The sequence below is a fragment of the Ambystoma mexicanum genome, chromosome 9 (genome assembly GCF_040938575.1).
Source record: "Ambystoma mexicanum isolate Mex_15411 chromosome 9, UKY_AmexF1_1, whole genome shotgun sequence".
NCBI lineage: Eukaryota > Metazoa > Chordata > Amphibia > Caudata > Ambystomatidae > Ambystoma > Ambystoma mexicanum.
This window is the reverse complement of record NC_090931.1, coordinates 588,197,552-588,224,229: the sequence shown is the minus strand read 5'-3', so window position 1 is coordinate 588,224,229 and position 26,678 is coordinate 588,197,552. Positions and strand designations below refer to the sequence as shown.

Genomic DNA, 26,678 nt, shown 5'->3' with positions numbered 1-26,678 from the left:
AACCCTTAAAGGCAGTTTGGCAGATTTTTGTCAAGGGAATACTGCATGATTTGGGAAATTACCATAATCTGCATTATTACTAGAGATCTTCCTTTTTTTTAAAAAATGCACAAAAGGGTCGCTTCTGGCAAGGATTTCAGATAAATACCTGAATAAGCCGTATTTTATTCCCTATTTTGGAAAGTTGTGAATGAACCGATTTTTTGGGGCAGTACAACTGTAGTTCTCATTCTCAATGCATTTTTAGGCAAATCAAAATAATTGGGAATTTTTCTTGTTATCCAAATATTCCTGTAAACGAAAAGGTCAATTTGTATGGAGTTCGTCGTCTTCACGTCAAGCAACAGACTCCTAGCGGGCACCACAGCCTCCAACATCCAATCACTACAAGTGGCTCAGAATAATGCTGTGCGTAATATCTTCAATCAGTCCCGTCATACACACATCTCCACTTTTAGGAAAAAACTTCACTGGCTTCCCGTTAAACATCGGATAACGCACAAGATATTGACCACGACCCACAAATGCCTCAGCCTCTGTACCCTACTTATTTGTCAGCCCGCATTAGCATTAAATCCAACGCGAGGAACCTCCGTTCATCCTCTGCCACTATTCGCAAGCATCCAAAATACAGGACAGCCAATTTTGGAAGTACCACTCTTGACGCTCAAGGTCCCCTTCTATGGAACAAACTCCCAGCCCATATGCGGCAGATCCAGGACTACACTGTATTCAAACGTGCTGTAAAAACCCACTTCTTCAATCTGGAATAACTCTCTGACCGTTCTTCTTTCTTTGCCTTGTGTGTCTGTTTGTTTTGTCAGTTTTATGTGCGCCCTGAGGCCTACGGGCATGTTGACGCATTACAAGAATTAAAATAAATAAATAAATAAATAAATAAGCAGTTCTAACGCATAGGTCCTCTTTGAGAAAGGGGCTGCTCGTGCCACCGGCCTGAGCAGTGCAAGTGGCATGCATTTCAGAAACGTGTGTTTGTTACTCCCGAGTTGTCTTTGCTGGGAGCATTGAGTAGAATATGCAGGTGTGTTGCTTTTCTGGAATCCTACTTTGGACCCTACTGTGCATTACACAGGGAAGGAAGTGAAACAGAGAGCACTGGCGAAGCATCTCGTTTGCTTGCCCCAATGCAGAAAGATTTATTTATTTATTTATTGTGCGTATATAGCGCTACTCGCCCGTGGCCCTCAAAGTGCACAGAAAACAGAGACAGGGCATACAAAACAAATGCAGGAAGAGGTTCGGCGATCATGGTCTAAAATGACGAGGATCATAATCTAATCTGGGCCATATTTTTTAAAACGCATTGAATGGGAGTGCCTGCGCACCCTTTCACGGCATGAATAACTCTTATTTTAAACTTAAAGAGACTTTTGGGAATGTTCAACTCTACCTGTTGGGCCGCGGGCAGAGGTAAACATGAAAGTAAAATACATGAGTTATATTATACCGCTTTATAATAGCATTTACCGCACGCGCTAATCTTATGGAATACCACATGCTGTAAATGCTCCATAGATCACAATGTGACAGGCAGGAAAAACCGGCGGCATGGGTAAAAGCCACCTGCTATTACCGTAACTACTGCACTCATTTGTGCCTCATTCTGGGAATGCAGCGAGTGGTAAAAGCATTTGATATTTTAAATACTACTTTTTTTTTTAAATATCAACTAATTCCGAGTTTTTACCGTATTGGATCGTCACCAGTTGGAATATGAGTTTTCTATAATTTTCTATATAGCCCGTGCCATAAATGTCCCATGCGACCCCAACTCAGAATTCAGGAGGTATTTAAAACGTCTCTGTGTTGTTTTGCTGACCACTGTTTAAACGTGCCCAATTTAGCATCATTATTTTTCTGCCCACTTGGAATGAAGACCACGCAGAGCAACAGAGGTCCAATCCCGGATCTGCGCTTAGACACAAAAAAAAAATAATAATAATAATTCCCGGGCATTGCGTGCTCTTTGCAGCACGCGCTTGTTGTTTTCTTTACAGGGGAGTCCTGGCAAGGGGGGAGGACATATTCCAGCATTTAGTCCAGCGCTTTTTAGTGAGTTGGCCCCCAGCAAGGGCTGGGCAAGCAGAGTGTCTTCATTTTTGTTTTCACAGACTTAATGGCCCACAGCTCTTTCCCTGTGGGTTGTGGCTTTGGGCAGGGCTCTCCTAGAACTCAGGTTTGCCCCTCTCACATATTCTAGTGGGGGCAACCCAAGGTGCCAGCAAGGACCCTTTCCAGTGCTTCTGTTGAGGTGCCATTTTGGGGCTAACATTGGGAGTATTCCTGTGGTGCCACTTCAGCTTCCTAATTGCAGCTTCCGGCCAGGGATGTTGGCAGCACCTAAGCAAGCGAGCTGACCCATCGCCAGGGATTGCACTGTGGATCCTTGGGGGTATCTTTCAATGTCTCTTGAGACCGGTTCTGGAAACCTTTCTGGTAAAACAATGTGCTGTGATGCTGTGATTACCTGATATTCAGGTAACCCAATTGTGAAGTTACTGCATTTTTGTGTGCCCACAGCATTCCACACATCATTGCCGCTTTATGTCTGCATAAGTAAGCTTATGACAGCTCATAGATCTTTGGACTGCAGCCTATGCAAGTCCAAATTGCCTCCCACAGTCTAAGAAGCAAAGGCCCTGGACTTCGGATCCTTAAATTGTGGCCTTTCGAGCCCCTGAGTTGTTTTGGGAGGATAGCTCAGGGGCATCGCGCTCGCCTTAGAAGCAAGACGAAGACAGGTTCGATCCCCTCCTCTATGCTTAGAAACCTCTGGGTATTAAATAATAAATATAAATTGTGATAATAATCGAAACAAGTGGTCTCTAACCCACCCTTGGAATGTCTGCTTCCTCCAGCAATATTTTTGTTAAAGCAGTCTGAGAAGAGGAAAAACCAAGGCTGGGATGACTCCAGGTTTTAAAGTCCTCCAATCAGTGTATCCAAGCCTGGATGGATTGTTCTACTGTCACCTCTGGTTATGCCCCATTTCCATCCACTCCTTATTGCATCACACACAATGGGTCCTATCCCTGTTCATTGCCCGGGGCTTTCTCTTCCTGCTAAGAGGAGTTACTCATTGATATGGTCCATCATTTTATGATGGCTCGTTCTCTGAGGAGGATGTCCCCTCTCTTAGACTGTGCCAATTCCTCATATCACTAAGGCGGGCAACGGCACTACTCTGGTCACCCTTGAGTCCGAGCACCAGGCACAGATCACAACCTGGAAGGAGTCTTATACTGTCCAGTGCATCACGCATGATCACACCAATAAAAGGTCATAAGCAATAGCTGGTCCTCTTAATCACATTTTACTGTTCTGCACCCCAGTACGTGGGACACCACTAAGACCACCCCTGTAAAGACTGGAGGGGGGTGTCTGTACTCCTGCTCTCTATATGGTAGAGGAGAGGCACAGAGGACCCCAGCCAAGATTCTCTATTATTGGTATGTGGTCGAGCAATCAAGGCCTAGCTTCTCAGGAGGTGATGCAGGCTGGTTCTTAAGTACAGTGTAGTCCCCAAGCACCCACAAAGAAGAATGTCAGCACACTATATTATATATATTATATTAGTTAAAACACAGTCTTTATATCATTAATATTCAAGGTTATGTACAATATCACTATAACTCACTTTGTACTCGTTTATCTATAATGGCAAATATACAGTTCTACGTGGTACCACAATTATTATTAGATCTCTTTAAAGTGCATCAACTGTATGGTTAAATGTCACACAAATCAGTTTGTAAAGGAAACCAACAATAGATATGAGAGAAAAGCAGTTGGTTAGAACAATTGGCAGAATACTGGCCATGCTACCTAGACACAGTTCTGTGTGGAGATCCCCCCACCTGGGCAACCTGTAAAATAAAGATATATCACAAGCCCAGTCCATATATTGTTCACAAGAATCTTTCAAATAGTTCAGCAACCCCAAAGTACCTGGTGTTGTAGAGTTCCTGGTCAGGAAATCGACGTCCCTTCTTGAGTGCACTCCCTTTAAGGCAGGAGCCACGGTTCGTCGAACGTCCGGCGATGAACACGGTGAACTGCGGCAGTGAAGTGGCAGCTTCCTTCCTAGCGGTGCTCGTCGACAGGGAAGCGTAGACGTCCTGCAAGGAAGAGGCGTGCGGAGCACCTCGATGTCGATAATTCTGGACCGCAAAGAGTTTGAAGAACTGTGGCCCACCAAGGACGTAGAGTCGTTGGCGTCTCTGTGGTCTTTGGGTGGCGGGAAACACACCTGCTCCTCAGCGCATGTACAGCCTGGCCTTCTCCGGCGGGATAAGGCGGGCGGCTGTGCAGGCGAGAGCGTCCTTGGATCAAATGAAGTTCTTAGGCAACAGGAGCATGGTGGCTCCGGTCGGCGACGGTGGTCGTTGACTGTGGCGGACAACAGTCCGGGATCTTCTCTTTGGGATTCTGCAGCAGTCCCCGTCTCTGGTCAGCAGCCTGTCGTAGGTCTGTCTACCAGGGAGCTTTGGTAAAGATCAGCTGGTGCACGATGGTCCCTCGTAGCTCGGGAAGAGGGTGCCTTACCAGGTCCTCTCTGGGTCAGTCCTTGGAGACACAGCAGCTTTCAGATTGATGAAGTAGAGCAACAGCAAGACTTCTCTTCCAGCAGGGCTTCAAGGTTAAGCTTCAGTTTCACTCCAGTTACTCTTCGTAGTTTGGACTTCAGCTTCTGAACACGAATTCTAGCAGTGAGAGGCCCCCAGATATACTAGTTGATCTCCCATTCATTCTGCTGGGTCACACTCAGGCAACCAATTGGTCAGAAGGGCATTCATGCAGGCAGGCATCCAATTAGGTGCATAGTGCATTCAGGCCATTCACCTCTCTCCAGACACTCAAAACAATGTATGTGTATTGGGACAAGTACCCAGCCATTCAACACTCCACACTGCATTCATACCAGTTTTGGGCAGGGCTGTCTAAGTCATTGTGTCAAACACCAGATACTGGACATCAACAACACAGAATGCGTATTCGTCACACACTCCATTCACCCAGGTCCCAGCCACAGGGTGTACCCACAACATACAGTCACTGGGAAGGCTCCAGCCAGTCTGACCTGGACTTCACAACAACACCATATATGGAACTTCCACCCAACAGCCAGTCAGGGCTTCCCGGGACTTCGGGAAGACAAGGGAACAGGCAATAGAAAGCAAGAGGCCACAGGGGCCATCTTGTTTCCTATCAGGAATCAACTGATTTCAATGGCATGGCCTGGGTATCCCAAAATGGAGGATACTCAGAGCGCCTGTCAAATTCAGAATGGAGCTGCCACCAGCCCATACCCTGCTCTGTGGGCCACACACAGTTGCCCAAAAACATACACTAGGGGCACAGGGTTGTACCCCCACCCATGGGTGTCATAAGGGTAAACCATGGGCCTGTACACCAAACCAAAATAGAGAGATGCACCGCCAGGAGTCCCACATGAACCCCTGCATGGAAAACACAACAGAACACACGATTAAAGGCAGCAAAGGACCAGGATACGGAGGCCCTGTCCCTCCGATGCATTTCCAGCATCTCGGTGCCCCCCCCAGACTGAGGTTAGGGTGCCTAATCTCCCACGAGATAGACACCCTCATCCAGACGGTCAACATACCTTCTGGAAAGGCCATCTGCATTATCGTGACTCTTCCCTGGTCTATGCTCTATGGTGAAGTCTAGCCCTTGCAGGCTAATGGACCACCTGAGCAGTTTCGGGTTCTCACCCTTCATCTGCATAAGCCATTTCAGGGGCTTATGATCTGTTTGGACCTTGAAGGTAGACCGTGTAAGGTAGGGCCTAAAACACCTAAGACTCCAAACTATGCTAAAACATTCCTTTTCAACAGTAGCCCACCTAAGTTCTCTACCCTTGAGTTGCCTACTGATGAATATGATAGGATGTTCCCTCGCTTTGTCATCTGGGACAAGACAGCTCCAATTCCAGTGCCACAGGCGTCAGTTTGAACGATAAAGGGCTTGCTGTAATCAGGCGCACACAACACAGATGCCCTACACAGACTTTCTTTCAAGCCATCAAAAGCCCTCTGACAGTCTTCGGAGCAATTAACCTTCCTAGGCTCTTTGGGTGAAGTCAGAGCTGTCGGTGGGGCAGCTATGGTACCATAGTCCACCATGAAATTGCGATAGTACCCAGTGAGGCTCAAAAAGGCTCTCACCTGGGTTTGAGTAGTGGAAGTCTCCCAGTCCTGTACATCCTGTACTTTACTGGGGAGAGGTTTGATTTGACCCCCTCCTACCTCATGACCAAGATATGTGACTTTCCCCTGATCTATCTGGCACTTGGTGGCTTTGATAGTGAGGTTAGCCCTTTTCAAGGCCTGCAACACCTTATCCAGATGTGTCAAATGCTCTTCCCAGGTGGAACTGTAGACGGCAATGTCGTCTAAGTAAGCCACACATAAGGCCTCCAGCCCACTGAGCGTATGATTGACCAATCTCTGGAAGGTGGCAGGGTCATTCTTCAACCCAAAAGTCATGACCCTAAACTGGAAGAGTCCCTCTGGTGTTGAGAACACCGTCTTTTCCTTGGCATGGTCCGTCAGAGCTATTTGCCAATAGCCTGAGGTAAGGTGAAAGGTGCTCATAAATTTGGCAGCACCTATGGTGTCCACGAGCTCATCAGCCCGGGGCAATGGGTGCGCATCAGTTTTGGTGACGGCATTGACTCTTCTGTAGTCCACACAGAACCACCATCCTTGGTACCTGCCTGGGAACTTGCCTTGGGGACAAGGACCACTGGACTGGAACAGGTACTGGTTGAGGGTTCAATAACAGCCAGATCCAACATCTTGGCGACCTCAGCCTGGATGTGCTTCTTAACGGTATCTGACATACGGTAGCACCAGCTTTTGACAGGCACACTGTTACCAGTGTCAATTTTGTGCCTACACCACGGTGTAAGGCCTGATGTCAGTGAAAACAGAGAGGCATACAGCCGGAGAAAAGCCCTGCAGGCCTTCTGCTGCTCTGTCGTCAGATCGGAAGAGAGATGTACTCCCTCCACTGAGCCATCCTGAGGGTTGCTATGCAGCAAATCAGGAAGGGGCTCACTCTCATCCTCTTCTTTCTCTGAAGCTAGCAAGAGACATGAGACTTCCGCTCGCCTGTGGAAAGGCTTGAGCCTGTTAACATGGAATACCTGAGGGGCTACCCCTGGGACTCTCATGTCAACCAGATAATTGACTTTGAGCATCTTGGAGATGATCCTGAAGGGTCCAGTCCACTTGTCTGCCAAAACTCTAGGCTTGGTAGGCTCCATCACAAGGATTTCCTGTCCCGGAGTCCAATCCACTTGCGAGGCTTTAAGGTCATGCCAGTACTTATTCAATTCCTAGCTGGCCTTGAGATTCGCTGTTGCCTGACCCATCATCTGTGTCCTCCTCCGTCTGAGGCCTAACACATAGTCCCCCACTTGCTTGGTGGGACCTGGAGGGGTGGCTTCCAAACCTTCTCTGATCAAGGCAAGGGGCCCCCTCACGGGATGTCCAAAGAGTAACTGAAATCGGTTGAAACCAACACCCTCTTGAGGTACCTCTCTGTAAGCAAACAGCAGGCATGGCAGGAGGAGATCCCATTTCCTCCTTTGGGGCTCTTCCAAAGCGCCTAGCATGCCATTGAGAGTTTTATTAAATCTCTCAACCAGACCATTGGTTTGGGGATGGTAAGAGGTGGAGAATTTATAGGTTACCCTGCACTCTTTCCACGTGATTTTCATGTAACTAGACATGAAGTTGGATCCTCTGTCAGAGACAAACTCCTTAGGGAATCCAACACGGGTGAAAATGCCCAGGAGAGCCCTGGCAACCACCTTGGCAGTAACATTCCGAAGGGGTATAGCCTCAGGGTACCTGGTGGCATGATCAACCAAGACCAGGATGAACCGATGTCCACCTGAAGTGAGAGGGTCAAGGGGACCGACAGTGTCGATGCCCACCCTCTCAAACTGTGTGCCAACCACTGGCAATGGCTGCAGTGGGACAATGACACTGCCTCCAGTCTTGCCAGACAACTGACAAGTTGGGCAGGTCCTGCAGTGGGACTCCACTTCCACTCCCATCCGGGGCCAGTAGAAATGGGCAGAGAGCCTCTGCGTAATCTTCTTGGTACCAAGATGACCAGCTAAGGGCACCTCATGCGCCAACTGCAGCAGGAAGGGCCTGTAACCTGGGGTACGACCAACCTCTTGAGGGCACCAGGTTCAGGCTTAGTGGGCTCACTAACAAGGAGCTCACCCTCCCAATAGATCCATAATGTCCTAGGCACTTCTCCTTGTGCCTGGGACAGGGCCTGTTTTCTTAGACCCTCGTGAGAGTGGCGCTCTCTCTGACCCTTACAGAAATCCGCCCGGGAGGGTCCCCCTTCAGCCAACAGGCATTGAAGGTCGCGGTAGTCCTTTGGCTTGGGTAACTGACTCACAGCCAGACCCTGTGTCACCTGTGACCTAGTGACGGCAGCAGCAGTCATGGGGAGACCATCAGAGATCAACCCCAACTCTACTAGATCATTACCTAACAAAACGTTAGCAGGGACATTGTCCTGAACCAGGACAGGAAGCTTTGCTGTCTTGTCTCCAATCATGAGTGTGACTAAGGCTACAGGCGATAACTTTGGAGGCCCATCAGCTAACCTGGTGCTTCTCAGAGGAGCACCTACATAGTCCTCTGGCTGGAGCAGGGTCCTGTCCACCACTGTCATGCTTGCCCCAGTGTCTCTCAAGCCAGTAGAAGGCTGGCCATTCAAGAGGACACTTCTCAAAAACCTACGGGTGTTCTGTGGGATAGTCGCCAGTACTTCCGCGTACTGGTCCCAGGCCCCAAGGGACACTAAGGAAATCTCTACAGGAGCACCAGAGGTGAATCCTGTAGAGGAGGGGAGGATGGTGGCCTCCACTCAGACATGGGGTAAGGGTAGCTCAGGCTGACAGCCTTTATTCCAAGTGCCTTACCTTTACACTTGGAGTCACCCTTCTTGTGATCCAGAGCCCCACATTCCCAACAAGTGCCAGGAATGCGGGGTACGGTACTGGAACAACTGGGAGCCTGCTTTGCAGAAGGTGGACCACTACTCTTATTCCCACCCACAGATGACTCATCCCCACTAGATTTATGGGTCTTAGGAGAGGAAGGTTTTAGTTTACTCGACTCTGACTGCTTCTGGGACTCATCAGCTTTCTGAGAGGTCCCCTTTTCTTTGTCCTTGCCCTTCCCACTGGAGTGCTTAGGGGACACCCAGTGGGAGACCCACTTGTCAGCCAAACTAGCCAGCTTTAAGGGATCCAAAATGTTCTGGTCAGCAACATACTGACGCAGCTCTGATGAACAGGCTTCCGAAAAATGCTCAGAAAACAAAAGGTGGGACAATTCAACAAATGTTTTCACTTTGTAACCATCAATCCACCCCATCATGTTCATGTGCTCAGCACTCACTCAGTTAACCCAAGACACATTCTCTCGTTTCTTAAAATCCCTGAACCTTTTAGGGTATTGGATATGTGTCTTACCAAACTTGGCAATCAAAGCAGACTTCATGCACTCATACTGACCCCTTTCTTCCACACTCAGTTTCAGAATACAGTCATATCCAGTCTGAGGCACTCTGCTTAACAAACACTTAGCCCAATCTCTCTTATCAACATCATGAATCGCACACGCCATTTCAAACGCTTCAATCCATTGGAGGATATCTGAACCCTCCACAAATACATCAACCAAATCTTTCATAAACTTGGTGGCTGGGGACCTGACACTCTGAACGGGTTTAGCTGAAGTCTCCACCCTAGCTTTCTCTTGTTGGATTCTCTGACATTCAGTGTCCTTATCTTTGAGTTCAAGATCCCTATTCTTGAGTTCTACTTGCTGTGCCAGCTCCTCTTTCTTAAGCTCACCTTCTTTTTCCAACTTGGAGGATATCTGAACCCTCCACAAACACACCAACCAAATCTTTCATAAACTTGGTGGCTGGGGACCTGACACTATCAACGGGTTTAGCTGAAGTCTCCACCCTAGCTTTCTCTAATTGGATTCTCTGACATTCAGTGTCCTTGTCTTTGAGTTCAAGATCCCTATTCTTGAGTTTTACTTGCTGTGCCAGCTCCTCTTTCTTAAGCTCAGCTTCTATTTCCAACTTGCAGCATTCAATTTCATCCTTAATAACTCAAGTTCCACAGAATTGCTGGGGGTCGGAACAGAGGCAGCAGGAATGGTGGCATTCCCAGAAACAGATTCAGTGACAACTCCAGGGGCAGAGTCCTCATTGGTTGCATCCCCCCCTTCAAGAGTTTCAATATCAGTCTGGTTGTCCACCAGGGCAGCTATCAGCTCAGCCCTAGACTTATCCACAAAGTATAACTCCCTGGCTTCACAAGCACTCTGGAGAACCTCTAAGCTCATCCTAGTCAATTTACCATTTGCAATAGACTCCATTGCTTGTAATGCAGTTATCTTGTACACAACTAAACCTCAATTTAAAAAAGTGCAGCTATTTTGTAAGTGGCACTGTAATACACAGATTCTTAAAACCATAAGCATCCTACTGCTGCCACCAGTGTAAAGACCGGAGGTGGGTGTCTGTACTTCTGCTCTCTATATGGTAGAGGAAAGGCACAGAGGACCCCAGCCAAGATTCTCTATTATTGGTACGTGGTCGAGCAATCAAGGCCTAGCTTCTCAGGAGGTGATGCAGGCTGGTTCTTAAGTACAGTGTAGTCCCCAGGCACCCACAAAGAATGTCCGCCCACTGTATTAGTTAAAAGACTGTCTTTATATAATTAATATTCAAGGTTATGTACAATATCACGATAACTCACTTTGTACTCGTTTATCTATAATGGCAAATGTACAGTTCTACGTGGTACCACAATTATTATTAGATCTCTTTAAAGTGCATCAACTGTATGGTTAAATGTCACACAAATCAGTTCATAAAGGAAACCAACAATAGACATAAGAGGAAAGCAGTTGGTTAGAACAATTAGCAGAATACTGGCCCTGCTATCTAGACACAGTTCTGTGTGGAGATCCCCCCACCTGGGCAACCAGTAAAATTAAGATGTATCACAAGCCCAGTCCATATATTGTTCACAAGAATCTTTCCAATAGTACCTGGTATTGTAGAGTTCCTTGTCGGGAAATCGACTGCTCTTCTTGAGTGCATTCCCTTTAAGGCAGGAGCCATGGGTCATCGAACATCCGGCGATGAACACGGTGAACTATGGCGGTGAAGTGGCAGCTTCCTTCCTAGCGGTGCTCGTCGACAGGGAAGCGTAGACATCCTGCAAGGAAGAGGCATGCGGGGCACCTCGATGTCGATAGTTCTGGACCGCAAAGAGTTTGAAGAACTGTGGCCCAGCAAGGGCGTCGAGTCGTCGGCATCTCTGTGGTCTTTGGGTGGCGGGAAACCCACCGGTGGATGCTTCTCGACGCGTCAACAGCCTGGCCTTCTCTGGCAGGATAAGGCAGGCGGCGGTGCAGGCGAGAGTGTCCTTGGATCAAATGAAGTTCTTAGGCAACGGGAGCACGACGGCTCTGGTCGGCGACGGCGGTCGTTGACGGTGGCAGACAACAGTCCGGGTGCTTCTCTTTGGGATTCCGCGGCAGTCCCCGTCTCCGGTCAGCAGCCTGTCGTAGGTCTGTCTACCAGGGAGCTTTGGCAAAGATCAGCTGGTTCACGATGGTCCCTCATAGCTCGGGAAGAGGGCACCTTAACTAGTTCTTTCTGGGTCATTTCTTGGAGACACAGCAGCTTTCAGATTGACGAAGTAGAGCAACAGCAAGACTTCTCTTCCAGCAGGGCTTCAAGGTTAAGCTTCAGTTTCACTCCAGTTACTCTTCGTAGTATGGACTTCAGCTTTTGAACGCGAATTCTAGCAGTGAGAGGCCCCCAGATATACTAGTTGATCTCCCATTTATTCTGCTGGGTCACACTCAGGCAACCAATCAGTCAGAAGGGCATTCATGCAGGCAGGCATCCAATCAGGTGCATAGTGCATTCAGCCCATTCACTTCTCTCCAGACACTCACAACAATTTATGTGTATTGGGACAAGTACCTAGCCATTCAACACTCCACACTGCGTTCATACCAGTTTCGGGAAGGGCTGTCTCAGTCATTGTGTCAAACACCAGATACTAGACATCCACAACACACAATGCGTATTCGTCACACACTCCATTCGCCCAGGTCCCACCCACAGTGTGTACCCACAACATACAGTCACTGGGAAGACTCCCGCCAGTCTGGCCTGGACTTCACAACACCACCATATATGGAACTTCCACCCAACAGCCAGTCAGGGGGAAGGGACAGAGTCAGGGCTTCCCGGGACTTCGGGAAGACAAGGGAACAGGCAATAGAAAGCAAGAGGCCACAGGGGCCATCTTGGTTCCTATCAGGAATCAACTGATTCCAATGGCAGCGCCTGGGTATCCCAAAATGGAGGATACTCAGACCGCCTGTCAAATTCAGCATGGAGCTGCCACCAGCCCATACCCTGCTCCGTGGGCCACACACAGGTGCCCAAAAACATACACTAGGGGCACAGGGTTGTACTCCCACCTATGGGTGCCATAAGGGTATCCCATGGGTCTTTACACCAAACCAAAAGAGAGAGCTACACCGCCAGGAGTCCCACATGAACTCCTGCACGGCAAATACGACAGAACACATGATTAAAGGCAGTAAAGGACAAGGATACGGAGGCCCTGTCCCTCCGATGCATTTCCAGCATCACAACCTCCAACTCTGAAGACAGAGCAAAAGTGATCTGTCACCACTTATGTTCTTTATCCCCTAAGAAAGATATGAATACATGATAATTGTCCAGCTGATTCAGGCAATGTGACTGCACAGCGGAGGGACCGGGTGCACAACCGTGCCGCTGTGGCAATTGTTAATTTGTTCATTGTGCACTTATTTATTTGTAATCCACTTTCTGTGTTATTAACATGGCCGAAGTTTGTATGATGCCACTTTCTATGAAGTCACTAGGGTGAAATGCTGGATGGTGTAAATTTCAGTGATTTTGCCTGGGCAAAGTCATGTGATGCCGCGTTGGTGCTATCATGATGTCATTTGGGGGTCAAATGTGGTGTTGTCACATTTCCATTGCCCCTCTGATTATGGTGAATTTACCCCACTTTTACAAAGCATCAGCAATGAGGGGTCTCCTAAACCGTAGTGAAATAATTGCCTATCAAGTGTCTGTGGCCAAAACATACATCTAGGCACCAAGAAGTAGACCCCATTCACAAATTATTATATACATTTTTTTTAACTGAGTGCTAGCTGCAGTGCATTTTGGAAACCGGTTTTGCAAATGGTGCATTTCGGAGCATAGCATGCAAGTAACATTGTTCCAAACTACAGACTGAACAGTCCACTAAGTCACCAAACTGTTCCTGTTGGACATGCCTTTGGCATTGACCTAAAGGCCAGTCTGAGACCGATTCTCAAGGACCCTTAAATAATGTCAGCAATGAGCAAGGACCTCATTCGTCAACTCCATCCCATATATCTGCCACTAGGAGCCAAGGAACAGGTTCCCCAGCAGAGATCCCTCAAGGATCTCACTGGGATTTACTGGAGATCCTTTGCAATGGAAACAAGCAGTGGCTAAGCCAACCGTTTTGGCTTTTTTGTAGGCACGCTATAGGCATATGCCAAGCACTGCCATGATGGTACTTTCTGGACATAAGATGACAACAGGACTAATGTCTGGCAGAGGGACTCCCAGGACCCCCCTTGTTAATTTGCATATGCAAGTAACTTTGGGTCTCACCCTAAGTTACTAGGGGAATCCAGACGTGGACCCCTTGCTCACTATTCTTAGAGAGGCACAGCTCCTCCCTACTGATGAGGTCCAACCAGACCGAAACACGTGTCTGGGGATGCTGTTGGTACTCTTGTTCAGAGGAGAATTGCCTAGCATTTCGGTGCTGGACTGCCCCAGGGCAGGACAAAGACTGATATGTTTAGGATATTTCTTCTCTGTGAAAGATAGTGAGCTAAAGACTCTGGGTAAGTCTCTTGCAACCAGGACTAATGTCTGGCAGAGGGACTCCCAGGACCCCCCTTGTTAATTTGCATAAGATGGCAACAGCCAGAACATTGAGTGAGTACTTGGGCATGTGAGGTCAGTGTGTGACAAATGCCTAGCTAAAACCTAGACACAAGTGTAAACTGCTGGTTTTGCCTCTGCTTGTTTTTAACAGTGCTTCAGTGCAGTGAACATAAGTAAGGGCACACATATTGCTTATAAATCAAGTGGCTGACGGCACAATTGGTTGGGTCATACGTTTTACACCACAAGCTCATTTATAGCAGCATTCAAGCATTTAACTCACAAAATCCTAGAAATAACACTGACAGACCCTATACAGCACAATATTTGCTGTTGCTGCATAGCCCTCAAAACTTGGCTATTCCCTCCTGCAAGCTGACTTTCCCCTGCCTGTTGACGCCTACACAAAGATACCCAGGCCAGGAAACCATGCCCACCCTGCCTGTTCCCATTTTGATTTGTGACTAGAAGACCCCCACTTCGGTGACTCGCCCAGGGCAGCCAACCAGAGGAGGCGGTCAGGGTCTGAGGCAAAGGGCAGCTCCCGGGTCAGCGTTTTGGTCGCTGTCCGGTCCCTGAGTTGAATCACGTGACCAGAGGACACTTGCTCTTGGTGGCTCAACCAGGAAGACCCTACCTAGGCAACCATCCGGGGGCTCGGAGGAGGCTCGCAGAAGCAGATCCCATCCGTAGCTTGCCCTTTTTCGCCCTTGGGAGCCCCTAAATAGCCCTTTGAAACCAATCGACAGCAAACGCCAGTTAAGAGATGACGTTCAAACCCTCATAGCCAATGGTGGCATGCAGCCAGGTGACTGTTAAGGTATGGGCAGTGTGTTCTTTCTAGTTGATTGCTATAGTGCAAACAGTGTATCGACACTAGGTGATAGCAGACTGCAGGATAAGGTGTAGGCATTTTGGTCTTTGTAGCTGACTGGCATAGTGCATCCAGTGTATCGACACCAGGTGTGTGCAGAATGTAGCCTGACTCTAGGCGAATGAAGAATACAGCCAATGCACTGATTCTATGTACCTTGCAATGTAGCCATCACTTTCCAGGTCTTGTGGGATGCAGCCACTATATTCATTCCAGGTGAACTTAGAATGTAGCCATTGCATTGAAGGTAGGCAAATTTAAGAGCCTAGCCTGGATACTGAATCTAGACGTATGAAGAATTTAACCACGGTTTGAATCTAGAAGAATATAAAATGCAGTCAGATATTGAATCTAGAAGTATGTTGATAGTAATCTTTGCCCTGAACCTAGGAGCATGTAGAGTTTAGCCTCTGAATCAAAGCTAGGTGTCTTAGCGTTTAGCAATCATTTTAATCCTAGGTCACTGATGGAGTGTAGACAATGCTTTGAACTTCTCACACTCTGTGCATAGGGAAACTAGACGAAGGCACGCCGCAAACCCACATGCATCTGCCATCATACGCCACTCGAAGACACTTTGCACACAACTCTGCCATAAGAATGCAGCTACCATTCACAACAAAAATTCAATAAGTGGCTGCACACATAATATTTTCTCCCGTTCTCGCATCTTCTTCCAGACCACCGATCACACCCATCCACATGCCCGCTCGACATGGGTGGCTAGCAGGGACTTGGCCGCCCCTCATATCTTAGTATTGTCCAATATGCATACACACATATTAGCACCTCTTCAGATTTCCTCCCATATATGGGCCTCGGTCCCTTGAGGGCGTTCAACCTAAAACGTGTTCTGAACATACTAATGGTGAAAGGCGATATACAAATGATGCATTAAATTACATAGAGTTAGCTTATTTTTGTATTATTGCTTTATAGTTTACAAAAAACCTTCCATAATTTAAAAAGAAAATGGGCCTCATTACGAGGCTGGCGGTAGCGGCTGTCGCCGGTATCCATTTTTTCCAGCACCCGCAAATGAGCAATTACCGGGTCATGCCGAGTTTGGCGGACCCAGTAATTGCCCATTTGCAGGCGCCGGTAATAAGGGACTCCCCATCCGCATTCGGCCCCATAGGGCTCAATGGGAATGGGGAGGGTGTAGCACCTGTACCGTTGATAACGGTACCGGTGCCACCATCAAGTTCTGCTTGCGGGTGACGGTACGGCCACCAGGTCAAACCTGGTGGCTGCAAAGGCACCCACGAGCAGAACTCATAGTATGGCGGTATGGTAGCAAAGGGGCCGGTAGCGATACCAGCGCTGTTGTTGCCTTATCGCCATACTTGTAATGAGGCCCAATATCTTATCACATAAAAAACACAATTAGACAATGGGCCTTTTTACAAGCATGGTGGTCCGGGAACTACGGTACCAGTAAGCATGCCGGTACCGTAGTTCCCGGACCGCCATACTACGTGCTCGCGTGTGAGGTTTTTCCTGGCGGGTGTAACGGCACCCTTGAGCAGAGCACGTCGGATGCACCACCACAACTCTGTATGTGCCGGTGCATCCGACCTCCCCATCCCCATTCAGACCTATGGGGCAGAATAGGGATCGGGAGTCCCCTGATTCAGCACCCGCAAGTGGGCAATTACCAGGTCTGCCAAGCTCGGCCTGACCCAGTTCTTGCCCATTCGCGGGTGCCAGAAAAAATGCAACTCCGGCGGCAGCCGTGCCATTAATAAGGGCATGGCTTCCGCCAGAGTTGTAATGAGGCCCAATGTATTCATCAATATCCTTTGTGTTAAAACATTTGGCTAAAAAAAAACCTATATCATTCCTAAAAACCCATCAAAATTGATTGCAATTTAATATAAAATTCTTTAACTAAAAGATCATGTATAATTTTTAGAAACCTAATAAGTGCATTAATCGATAATGTATTTGACCACTCCATTCACCTTGACCAGAGTTTCTCACTTTTCACCCTAATAGGGTTGAATATTAATTTTTCCAATCATAGTCTTCTATATGCACACTGCCGAACAAGCGGTTACAAGGTTTCAAAATGTGAAGAGTTTCTACTCAATCTGCAGGTTCTATTTTTGTTCTCCAGCCCAGAAATGGGGCCCTATCTTTCCAAGGTACCTAATAAATTAAATCAGAACCTCTTGAAGACATACGAGTAGTGTTTGTTAGGATAATGAGTCAAATACTTTTGAATTTGATAAGGACGTCTCCAACATTGTACATATTCATGCGTGCAATTTGTAACCATATAATCTTTCTAACTGCTGACAACAGTCATATGTTGTATATTTTTTCATAATCTTATCTGTATTTCCAACAACATTATTAACATTATTATTAATATTGCCATCAAGTTCCGACAGTATTATCTCACATTCCTGTGCAAACTTCATAATAACTTTAGAGGTACTTCCACAATATATTTTGGATGACTGGATTTAAAATCTTCTAAAACATATTCAGGTTATTTGTATTTAATATAGAACTCCAACGCTGGAGTCCCAATGCATAGAGGATCAGAGCTTGTGGAATTGATTTTGATAGGCCTAATAACTTATTCCAAAAAACTCCCTGTAAACTGTCCAGTACTGTGGGCTTTGGTAATGGTGATAATTCAAGCCCATAAACTAGGGCAGGTATAGCTTTTCCACAGCAGTACTTTTTAGGAGGAATTAGCATATAGGCACAGTGCTTAGATTACATTTTCCGCATCTGTGCGAGTAGCAGAACCAACATTAGCAGATTGGTAGGCCTTGGTCCTCGGCAAGAGTCACCCACAATGTCCCCTGGGCCAGGGGATGGGCACGGAGCAGAGCTTTCATCTGCCTTGGAACACCTGTCTTCCCATCTGGCCGAGGGCTTTGGAAAGGACTGCTCCCCAGCAGGGTCCAAATGAATTCTCCTGATGCTCCTGAGGTCTAAAAGTGAATCAAAGAAGGCGTGGGAGACCCCTGTTTTATAGGGAAAAGGCCACAGGGGATTGGAAGAAAGCAGGCCTGCATTAAGGGATCTCATCCATGTTCTTGTGACAAGTGACCCTTGTCGTCTGATGTCATACCCAGACTACCTTGTTCTGCATGAAGTGGAGGTGCAAGAAGGAGAGAAAATATCACAAAAAAGTAAGATGGAGGAATCCTTACTCAAACCTATTTGTGCTCTCTGACTGCCCTAACTCCGCCGCTTTCCCTGATTGCAGCTTCAAAAGCTCTGTGGTACAGAGCCACCAGTGTGAGACAGGCCTTCTTTATGGATGTGTCTCTTTGAAGCCAGGCCTTTAGGCCATCTCCAGCAGAGAGATCTCTGGCAAGGGAGGAGTAATCTTTCCTCCCAAAGAGTCAACAGAGACCTGCATCCTGCATTTTGTCTCATTAACATCGATGCAGGCAGGGAAGTGCCTGACATCTGCATAGCCTTTCAGAGCTGGTCTGAGCTCACATGGATGACGCTGATGAGATGTGACCTTAATAATTATGTGTACTACCAACCACCATACCAAAACATAGGTATGGCTTATATTTCCAGAATATTCTTCTACCAGGTTGGTAGTGTGAGGTACCAGTAGTAGGGCTCAGACACAAGGAAGGCATATTTTTGGGTATAGACTTTTAATGTAAGTAAAAAGGGTGGGGGGATTGGGGAAACTCCTACCTTTCCCTATGTCTAAGATGGGTTTCCCTGCCTCAAAGGAACTAGTGAAAACAGTCAGGATGTCCAAAAGAATAAAGTCTATCCCAGTCACATTCCCAAAATCTATCTTTGTCCCTCACAATATAAACTAACACATGGTGTAATGGTGATCTCTATCTAGAGAAAATAGTGTTCATCAAGGTAATTATAATGTTCCCAGCCCAGGAGGCTTCCAAGAGTTTTAAGAAAATATAATGTTCCAATACCTTGGGGTTGCCCCATCCCTTAGACTTCAAAAGGACAAATGTCTTTCCGGGCTCTTCCTATTCAATACCAAGGAAAGGATCCTCAACAAAGTACAACACATTCCTTAGTCCCAGGGTTCTAACCCCCTTTTGTTCCAACCTTCCCTTTGGTTGTGAATCCCTGACTCGCAATACTTGAGGGGGCTTGGCATACTTTCCTGCCAAGACCCAGTTACATCATATATTGTCTCTGTTTCATGTATAGGGCTCCAGCCTCAGTTACTTCTGTTTGGGGTCCTTGCCCCTTTTATCCTTGACATCTCCTTAAGGTGCAGGTCCCAAGCTCGCAATGGAACCTCTGGTATGTTTGGTTTACTCTCCTGCCAAACATAGTGTTCCCTGTTTTCAATCTTGCTTTCACATGGAGCTTCTAACTCCCTAAGACTTTTGGCTTTATAAATATATAAATAAATATTGGTGCGAGTTCCAGACGCAATCATGGTTTGTAACAGCCTCGTTCCCTCTCCTGCCAAGCTAGGTTTTCATTTGTCATGCATGTATTAATGGCTGGGTATCTGCCCCTTCTCTCCTCCGTACCTCTTTCAATATAGTAGTCCATGATGCTTTATGACTGTTATTTGGTCCCTTCTGAGCTTCACCCAGTTTCCCCAGACCTCCTGTTAATGCCAACCAGCCTGCGTACCTCTGCTCTCGGTTTGCGTCTTCTGGGTGACGAAAATCCGTGCTGAGGCACCGATAGCCCTGGGATTTTCTCTTGATTTGGTTCTTCGTATGCAGCATCTCGTGTCCTCCTTGCGGTCTGCCTTTTCCTCAGCCTTGCTGGGGACAAAGCAAGACGCTCCCACGTTTTTTTGGTAATTGAATTTCAGAGTAATCGACTTGCTGGCTATATTCGTTCTCTCTCCTTCCCCGTGAACAGCGTCTTGTCTCCATGTCTGGCTCGCGTTTCTATGCTCTGCTCTCGTGCTGACAGCATTGCTTCGGTGGTCATTGCTACCCAGCAGAGATTTCTTCTTGCTGTCAGCTGTACTATATTTAAACTCCCGCACTGGGAAAGCGAGTCATTCAGAACCAAGCAGATTCATTGTAGAACTAGACTACTCACTTCGGTTTACCTGAGTGATCTTCATCCTTGCACTCCTCTTCCTCGTCTCAGTGCATGGTTTTAGATGTAAAAAGCCCATGTCAGTATTAGTTAACTGGTTACTTTGACTGAATGAACTAGCTGGATTGGTCCCACAACAAAACATATCAGTCCTATCAAGGCAGATCGGAGAGGAATGTTATGCCAACAAAGGGGTTGAAGGACTTTCTTCTAACTTGTACTGTGTCTCCTTAAGATGATCGTCCATTGTCCCAAAAGGGGTTTCCCTTCCCAGGTGATCCTCCGACTGTGCAACACCTCCAGAGGGATGATTGTACTGTGGACGCACCACACTGGCCCACTGCGAAAGGTCTCCCCCTTGAGGAGAATCGACAATATCATCAGATTTGTCACAGTACTTTATCATAATTTTCATAGTTTTGGAACAGAGGTGTAGACTGAAATGCAATCTCTGCATAGCGTTGACCTGGCTGTCACAGCAGCTGACAAACAGGGCATCTGTGACTTCTGAACCTGTTCTGGGACACTGGAGAGCAGGCTCTGCAGATCAGGATACGTGCAGTTTCATGAGAAGGGGCCTGGTTAGCAGACCACCCTTTCTGACATGAATTACCTACGTTAATTTACTACTAATGAAATGCTAAGGCTACAACACCCTTACAGATGATAATCCTTCACAGAGACTGGGTCTGATTATATTGAATTTCCATATCATGCCTATTACATCTACAGTCTATGACTTCAAGGTTATTTTCTGTTCTCAGTGACTTGTAGCAGCCCCAGAGAAAAATAGTAACGTATCCTTTTACAGGCAACCACCTTCAGAATGTCTACTTCATCATATTATGATTTAAGATGTTTTCCTGGCCCATCCACATTTGGCCCACTTTCTGACACTTCACAGTAGCATAGCATCTTTACCATTAGTGCCCGGCGAGGGTCAATGAGCTTGTTACAAGCAAACTAATTCTCGCACGCCCGGGCCTTACTTTGCAGAGAAGGCTCGGAAGCCTCTGCTTCACTGCCATGGCACTGGGTTCCTTCTGTGACTGGCCGCCATGGAAAGGGAGAAGGGATTACTTGTAGTCCCTTCTCCCTTTCCATGAAGGCCATTTTTTTTGTTTACTTTTTTCCTCATTCGTCTGAATGTACACCATGGAAAGGGAGAAGGGACTTGTAGTCCCTTCTCCCGATCCCCGGCGGCCGCCATTTTTTTTTCTCGAGTAGAGAAACGGTTGAAGTGCCGGGGTACTAATGGCAATATGACCCTTGCTTCGTTCAGGCTTCTTACTATGGCCTGGGGGAAATTCCCTGACCAGTAATGGCCCCTGTCCTCAGGTCATATTGCCGAAATATAGAGGAATCTTGTTTGGCCTCAGCACTCCTCCCTTGGTGTTCAACAGTACAGCTCGATTTCCTTTGTCCAAATGCTGGATCAGGTCATCCAGCCTGCAGAGTACTGAAACAGCCCTGAAAAACGTTCTACACCAGTACCATGTGATCTCCCTGGCCCTCTCCATTAATCTGAAGAGGTATTCTCTGGTCCCCTCCTAAGAGATCACATCCACTGGTTCCCTCTGGAGCAGAGAGTGTATTCATTCCCTCCCACACATCTGTACCAGGGTCTCCCTGAGGGCATTGATCCATGATCTTCTCTCTCAGAGCGGTCTAAGCCTTATGTCATCATGGATGTGGTTGGTCCTCTTTACGTGCTGCCACCCTAGCTGCTTCCAGCAGCCTCTTGGAAAGCAGGTCACGAACGAAAGATGCTGTTTGGGGTTCCATTCGACTCTGTGTACCCATTTACGGCCATAACAAAGGACTCCTTCTTTTCTGGTGAGGAGACCCTATGGGGCAGTTACTCGTTGGAGTCAAGAGGAGAAGAGCAGCTTATCACTACTACATATTTTTAGTCTTCTGGGCCTCCTTAATTGTATCCAAAACTTGAGAATTCTGATCCTCACAGACAATTATACTGCTATGCTCTACATGGACAAACATGTAGGCAGCCAATTACAATCCACCACTACAGCTGTGCAATTTGGGGAATAGTTCGCTGGATATTCCTTTTTACTTCCCATCTGGTGGAGGTTTTGAGCTCTGTGACAGATTCCCCGATCTCTTTGACTGACCCATGCAAGTGTTCTTACAGTTTACTCGTATGATTGTATTAAAACTGTTAAGGCATGATTTCTCTTAACATAACTTGTTTTTGATTGCTACTGGTTTATACATGTTATCTCACTGTGCAGAGGCGGACCTACTAGGCCTTGTGAGCATTCAGAACGTGCAAGTGCAGAGAGAGAGAAGGGATGAGGGAGTGGGGGTAAGTGCTAGGTGTACAAGAGGGAAGTGCTAGGAAGTGAGCAGCTGGTAAATCAGTAAGTCATCAGCTGCGAATAAGTAAGTAAGTACCGGCCTTTGGTGGCAGAGGCCAGTGGGTGCTAAGGCAAGTGCTGGGAGCGGGCAGAGGCTGAAGGCAATTGGGTGTGGGAGGCCAGGACCCAGGAGGACACGTAAGGGCTCTGGTCACCAATCTCAGTTAATAGGCCAGATTGCATCAAGGTCCTTAGAACAGGGTATTATTACTATCAGAACCTCAGGACAAATTCTCGCGTTGCTAAGAGCAACAACAAAAAACACATCCGAGGTCTCTGTGTGAGGGAGAGATAAAATGACGGACCTGGAAATTGAAGGTGGTGGTTTGCGTGGAGCCCTGCTGCCATTGCTGTGGTGTTAGGCAGCGGGTGCCAGAGTGGGACAACAGAATGCCATATTTGGCCGTGGCAGCATGCGGCTTGGAACAATGTAAGGAGGTGCTTTAAGGGTTGTGGGTCGGGCAATGGAGAGGAAAACTGAGAGCCGTAGGGTCCTGGCGCACGCAAAGTAATAGAGGCCCCGTGGAGCAGCGAAACCAGACCTTTACCAGTGAATTAAGCCGGCATTCTCACGCTATTGGTTGGTATCTTCTCCAGGGATGTGAAATATATTAATCAGCGTTATGTGCTGGGTGTGCGCGTCATTCTTTTGTTGCAAATCTTTTGTTAGTAATCACATATGACATTTTGAATCACGTCCACTGTACACTGGCCTACTACAGGCAACATATTAGCACCGAGAGAATGCCAAAATGGCATAAGTTGCTCTGTAAAAGACCGCTATACAGTATATCATACAATCACCTGCCAAAGGAGGCATGCATTTAGGAGTGTAGAGTAAACCATTGCAGTGTGGGTGATACTTTGAGTCATGGGTTTGGAGATATGATTGAATGTGTATTCTATGCAGCATGTATGGCAGCACTCACCCGCATATGCCCCCATTTCGAAACGCTGAACATCAGAACTATATCCGCCAAAATGTGTTTACTGTGTCACCTACTGCTTCAGAAACCTCTTCACACTACATAAGTTTCATATTTATGAGAAGATTCTGGATAGATTCAATTAATTAGACCTGTGAGCTGTATTCATAAAGAAAAAAACTTGTATACGCAGTGCACAAAAATAACCACTAGAGGGCAGGCTGACACAATATTACTTCCTTGGTCATGTCATGTCCCTTTTCAGCATTATCTTTTGGTCTCAGCCATACGTTAAACGTGACTGAGATGTGGCTCCGACAGCAGGACACCAAAATCCAGTTATCTGTTTTCGTTTAACAAACAAATGCACTGTGTGAGGTATAACTTCATGGTTAACTTCGGATGATCAAATTGCACTTATCTAATACCATTGAATATTAAAAACCCAGGGTCAGGATCTGAAATCTTGCGTCCCAGTGACATTAGTCCCCTCTCCCAGTATGAGGGATCCCTATATACAAAATATGGCATCCATGAGGCGTGGTCAAATCGACATGGTATTTTAGAGAATACATCATGCAGGAGTAACAACATAAGCACCTATTAAAGTGATCATTGGCAAAGTTCCGGTGGTGGCACCCTCATTTTAAAGTTGAACCTAGGCTCGTCTCCATTTGTATAAAACACCCCCTTTCCTTGTTTCAACATTCATTTAAAACAACCCTTATTCCAGAAATCAAGGAGTCAATAAATAATTGCAACATCCAGATGCTTGAACATCGCTTACCTGCACAAGACTACCCCATATCCCTTGACCCCGGAGGATAGCTCAGCAGCAAAGTGCTTGCCTTGAAAGCAAGACGACATGAAGCAACGCAGGTTCGATCCCTGGGTCTGCGCTTAGAAACCTCTGGCTATTAAGCACGTTGTAAATAACCTATCATATCATATCGTTGCCCTGCTGGTCTTCACATTACAGAATTGTTTTGCACCAGCAACTTCTGAATAAAATGTGCAAGTGTGCATGCATTACACTGTTTCAGGCTTATGTGATGCAGGCATTTACTATGAAGAATAAGCAGGGTGAGGTGCTTTGGAATGCTAATGGCCCTTTCCCAGTGAGCTGTGACTTGTCAGGGAAAGGGGCCATTAGCACTCTCCCTTTCACTATTGTTTCTGCCACAGCCCAATAATAAAAGATAAGACATCAAAGAAACAGACTTGGGGAATGACCTGGGGCCTGTGAAGCCCAGCTATGGCTTTTACCATCACAGTACTTCAAAGCCCTGGTTGGTACCTACCTGAAGTATGCAAAACAAGCAAAAAACCTTTTGTTAGGTTTTCAGGGAGGCAGACCTCTGTGTGTACACTTCAAAACACCCTTTTCCGCATTTTGGGGGATGAGGATGCATATCACAGAGCAGTTTAAGTACCACCCCCGGGTGCACAAGGCACAGCTAACTGTCCTCAGGGCACATGAAGGTTAAAGGTTAAAAGGAACTCATGCGTTGTTACTCGTCCTTAATGTATCATGCAGTGATCATGAGTAATGAGTATTAGCATCATTTGCAGCAAAAGATCATCCCTCTTGATAGTAAACACTAAAGGAAGACCAGTTGTGAATGGTGCCTCCACGAGAGCAAGTTCTTCACTAAATGCCCATAAAGGGACGGAACTGGCAGAGCACATCCAGAATAGAACAATACCTGCCACACACTCTGGCCCTGAGAGGTCGCTTCTGCAGGGGAGAACCTATTGAAATCGATAAAATCCCAAGTCTTGGTTTGTCAGGTACTGCAGGTGGCCAGTAGTTGTACACAGGGTGGGAGATGTTTTGCCCCCCAGAAAAGGCCTGCTCAAATCAAATTCATTCCAACCTCCATGGGCTGCACTTAACAGTGAGCACCCGTGATTTAAAATATATGAACTGCATTTGCTCATGGCCTGTTGGCAGAACGATGGTTAAGTATAAATATGAAACTATATCTAGTTTGATATTGTGCGATATAGGAAAGTATAGTTGAACCTGCCGAAATCCAATTTGATGTCATTTTTATTATAAACAGGTTTCCAGTGACCCCACAAGCAGCAGAGCCATTTGTGTATTGCATCTGGTCTCGGGAGGCCCACCAATCTGGTCTCGGGAGGCCCACCACATCTGGTCTCGGGAGGCCCACCACATCTGGTCTCGGGAGGCTCACCACATCTGGTCTCGGGAGGCCCACCACATCTGGTCTCGGGAGGCCCACCACATCTGGTCTCAGGAGGCCCACCTGCAATAGTTGGTGGCTCTATACAGTGAGGTCTTTGTTCTCTGCTGGGGGGGCTTGACAGCTTCCTGGGTGAGCATGAGATACCTCCTACAGGGGTGCGGTGAGGACTGAGCTTCGAGGGGGCTTCTGCAAAACAAGGGGGAATTCCCACCAGGGAGGTCATTACAGGTGTCCTTTTATTCTGCAGCAGTCGGAGAGGGCAGCAAGATAGGGTAGCTAGGGAGAGGATCTGCACCCAGGAAAAGGGTCCCCTTGAAAACGTCCAGGCCACACTTCCTTGCTGAGATCCCCCTAACCCTTATTATAACAGGAAGGCAATCCTGGCTGTTGTAACAAGGGTAAGGAGTGCCTTAAGAAAGGCTTGGAGTGGACTGACCTGCTGTGGCAAAATGGCAATAAATGTCACTGAGGCCCCCCAACCCCTTAATTGAATCTTCCTTGAATCATCTTTGTCGATCTGTCTTATTGAAGCATCTTAAGAGTTTAGCTGCTGTTAAATATGTATGACTGCAGCTGGACACTGGCACCCAGGACTCTGCCTGCTGAGATGGCAAGCCCTGCAAGTCACCTAGCAACCTCCCTGGCTGGAAAGGGCAGAAGAGAGACTTTCTCAAGGACACAGTGGAGAGTCTCACAGCAACCTGAGGCCCAAATGAAGCTGCTTCAGGCTCTCTTTGCAACATTGAGCCACTGCAGGCCCTTTGAATGCATTGGAGTTGCAGCAAAGACCTAACAAAACTGCTGTTGACACTCTCTACTTTGAACAGCTTTAAGTGTCTTACAGCAACGCCGATGCGAACATCGCCGCCCTGCCTTGCAATATTCTTTGGGACCTCAAGCCGTTGCGGCTTGCTGAACCACATTGAGTCATTGGACCCAGTCAAGCCAGCTCACCATTGAAGTCGAATTGCCGCTTTCATGCATCGAGACCCAGTCAAACTTTTGAACCACCTGGATTTGAACATCGCTGCTTGTCCCAAACTTCTTGGAACCGCGAACCATTGCGGCTTGATGAATGGAACCATGCTGCTGAATGGCGTGAAACCTGCTGGATCAACTCAAACTCAATCCAGCGCACTGGACAGCT

At 47.2% G+C, this 26,678-nt stretch overlaps 1 protein-coding gene across 1 annotated transcript in view; it reads left to right on the top strand.

Annotated features, from left to right (window-relative positions):
* ITGAE (integrin subunit alpha E) overlaps window positions 1–26,678 on the top strand; it is a 439,817-nt gene that overhangs the window by 345,694 nt on the left and 67,445 nt on the right. The window lies entirely within an intron of this gene.